Raw genomic sequence first — 4,418 nt, 5'->3', positions numbered from 1 at the left:
GTAAACAATAAAATTCATCATTTTAATAGACCACAAGATTTAAATACAGTACACCTATCTCGTGTACGAAACCATATGTCATAATGCTTAGCAGAGTAGGTTCGTATCCTTTTCTCCCCCGTAGGTTGCCTCGCGATTTTTAATATTTTTCATAAACATAATCTCATATCAGGCATTTCGCACGGCATAGAGATAAAAGTCATTCATACGAACTACAAACACCTGGTAATCGACCTTAACAAAATGCATCTAGAATATCCCCCGCATACCGGCATTCCGCACGGTCATGCAAAAGCATACAATCAGGCCACTCTTTTAAATATGATGGTTGTGTACACCTCACAAATAGATCATATATTTTAAAGCTGGCGGTTGTATACCTATTTTGAAGTACTAAAGCAGTTCAAATTCTCTGACTGGGGCTTGTTAGTGCCCATAGATCTATCTTTAGGATTCGCGTCAATTTGGGGCTCGGTTCCCAAATTCTCAGATTGCCAGACTAAAAGGGGTGATATCCGGTGTACTCATAACTCATTCGTAGAATGTTTTTAGGTACTTGTGTCTATTTCATCAAACATTTGTAAAAGAGTTTCATGTATTCGCAGTTCAAAAATATATTTCAAAAGCATTTAATAAAGTAGTTGTAAAAACAGCGCATGTATTCTCAGTCCCAAAAATGTAAAGAGTAAAAGGGAATCAAATGAACTCACAATACTGTATCTCGTAGTAAAAATACATATGACGTCATTGAACAAGTGCAAGGTTGGCCTCGGATTCACGAACCTATATTAATTATATATATTTATATGTTGATCAATATTTGTCTAACAATTTAGGTTAAACCATAGTGTATCACAATCCTAATGCTCGAGTCTAATATGCAAAAGTCAACAAAAGTCAACTTGACCCAAAATGACTTCTAAAATTTGTACATGATTATTATATATCTTAAATATAATCGTTTTATATATTTTTAAATATATTTGTCAGATTTTATTAAAGTAAATAATAAAGGTCATTTGTTAATAAAAATTTATATTTAAAATTTATATATGATAAAAATATATTTTTTATATTTTAAATAATAAAATTAATAAAGTTTACTTAATATTATAAAATATAGTGGTATGTATTATTAATGTAATTATATTACGTGTGGTAAAAATATCTTTGTATTACATATTTATTTGATAAAAAAATATCGATAATAATAATAGTAAGTAAAAGTTGTATTATTTTGTAATAATAATTATTATTATCCTACTGATAATAATAACAATATTTATATTTACGAAAAATGGTATTATGATAAAATGATAATTCTTATTAATAATAATAATGAAATTTTATATTAACAATGATATTCCTATTAAAAATAATAATTTTTGTAAAAAATAATGGTTTTAATATTAATAATGCTTTCAATAATAATAGTGACAAAAATAATGAAAAAGATAATTTTATCTAAATCAATATCTTACGATACTTTAAATTTCATCATGATACTCATACTCATTATTTCCTAATCGATTCATTTAATAGCTTTTAATCGTCTTTTATATCGCGTTCATATCATGATAATAATAGTAATCATAATAATTAGGTGTTACTCATATTAGTTTTAATTATAATAATACTAATAATAATAAATATTATGATAATATAAATGATAATACTAATAACTATTTTAAGGATAATAACATTAATTATAACTTTAACGATAATAACGATAGTAATAATAATAAAAATAACAATTTTTAATGATAATACCTTTTATTGATAATGATAATGATAATAATAATTATAATAATCATAATAATAATAATAATAATAATAATAATAATAATAATAATAATAATAATAATAATAATAATAATAATAATAATAATAATAATAATAATAATAATAATAATAATAATAATAATAATAATAATAATTAGATAAAAACTATAACGACGATAATAACAAAGATAGTAATAATCATTTTTAATAATAATATAAAAATTCAATTGACTATAACTTCTAATCCGTTCATCTAAACCATTCGATATCTAAATGAAAAGTTCTTAATTTTTCGCTAGCTTTCCAACGACATGCATATCTTATACCTTATCTCAACCGCATATGTAACTAATTTAGGATTCAACATAACCTATCTAATGGCAATATCAAAAATACAAGCATGCATAACCCTATATACTCGAGCACTAGTCAGGGATACACTAATAATATATAAAAGTTAAGTTATGAGTGCTCACGTATCAATATTGAGATCCAATATTGTAGGAAAGTACGTAGACGTAACGGAGATGATAAATACTAGATTGACCTCACGAGCATACCCATGAACCATACCCATAACCTTCATAGCTATAACCCATAATTTCCTTAGCCTATCCTACTCAAAGAACTCATCTTGAAATATTTCGCTCAAAACCTCGTCGTAGTATTTTATGTATAATACTAATAATAATAACACCCAAGACTCCTAATAATAATATGATTAATAATAATAATATTAATAATATATATATATATATATATATATATATATATATATATATATATATATATATATATATATATATATATATATATATATATATTGATAGAGTGCGAGAGATAGAGTGAAAGATATCAAAACTGAATCACAATTCGTACGTTTTACAGAAGTGAGCTACCACCGTCACTCATGCGATCGCATGAGTGTCTAATATCAATTTCATGCGAGCGCATGACAAAAAAAAAATACTGGCACACGGTTTATGTTTTCCCTCGTCGACATAATCATTAATTATTTATTATTATATATAAATTAATATTTAATCTATATAATTAATTATATATTATATTATATTTACGTGCATATTTAAATTGTAATTTTTGTTCCGATGACTCGTACGTTGTCACTCGACTTATGTTCTGGTTCCGGTTTCTCGAACGCATTTCCGTACGCTTAGAAAACTGATACTTTATGTTACGCGACGTGTACCTTTTACAAAAATTAGACTTAAACGTCGATGAATCATATTATAAGAAATTTAACTTGTATATTTGAGGGTTGTGGTCATTTGCTTCTATAAATCAGTGGCTCGTTCTTTATCAAAATGTATTATTTTAAATCAGAACATTTTATGACTAAGTTAAAATATTTAGATATATATGTTTTTATTTAGAATTATAAATTTATACATAATATATATATTTGAAATATTTATCTAATGATATAATATTTGGCTTTTCAGAAATAATTATATTTCCAAGATTATTATATATAATCGTTTAAATAATAGAATTTACTATGTCGTATAACATTTACGTTTTTTTTTTTGAAACACTATATATATATCTTTATAATATAAAGCTTAAATTCTGCTAATTCTATATAATCAATTTACCTTTATAAATAACAGAGTACAATAATTTAGTTTTTGAAATCGTTTTCTTACTTTTGAAAATAGGTCATTCGAATATTATGAAATCCAGTTCTCCACTAAATTTTGTGTAACCTTTGTCAATTGAAACATTTGTTCTTACATGTAAATCATTTTACCAATTATTCCGAATACCGTTAAAAAGGAAAGGTTTCATAAATCAAAGTGGACCTCTCAACAGAGACTCGTAATCATACAATGTATCTGATAAATCAATCATTTGATATTATCTTCTAATTCCATCGATAATCCTATTGAAACAAATACGTTCATGTAAAGTACTATACGTTTAATACTTTGTTAATATTCCCAGGTTGTAATATATATACATATATATATATAATCATATCCATTTATATAACGGTTCGTGAATCGTTGGAATTTGGTCAAGGTTAAATGAATGTATGAACATATTTTAAAATCCTTGAGGTTCAATTTAACAAACTTTGCTTATTGTGTCGGAATAATATAAAGATAAAGTTTAAATTTGGTCGGAAATTTTCGGGTTGTCACACTGACCTTTTGTCTGCCAGGTGTCCTCTGCCAGCTACAGCATCGCCTGACATGTGGATGTTGCCAATGCGCGTGGATGGGATTGGCGTTATGATTGCCATAATAGCGCTATAAGCCTTATCGTGTGCCCTTGTAAATCCTTTCGGTGATGTTGTTTGATGCGCTACATGAGCTGATCGTGTATGCGTATCATTAAGTCCCCCCAGTTCAATGGTATGCGCAGGAACTGCGCATGGCGTTGAACTCAACTTGTAACCACCGTTCATCCAATCTTTTTCATGCGCTTCCGCTTTCCTCTACTTATATTTCAACAAAATATTTTGTCCTGCTGCATTAAATGCAAAGAAATCGAAGCGACGTTTGTCAGTTGCTACAGTTGTCATTCCGCCATTTTCGCCACCCTCGGTTACCTCGTACTTCCTCCTTTCCATCTTTTGACACGTGGCTCCATCCCTACCTTTCATATTTTAA

Source organism: Rutidosis leptorrhynchoides, chromosome 9 (genome assembly GCF_046630445.1).
Source record: "Rutidosis leptorrhynchoides isolate AG116_Rl617_1_P2 chromosome 9, CSIRO_AGI_Rlap_v1, whole genome shotgun sequence".
Taxonomy (NCBI): Eukaryota; Viridiplantae; Streptophyta; class Magnoliopsida; order Asterales; family Asteraceae; genus Rutidosis; species Rutidosis leptorrhynchoides.
This window is presented reverse-complemented; position numbering follows the sequence as displayed.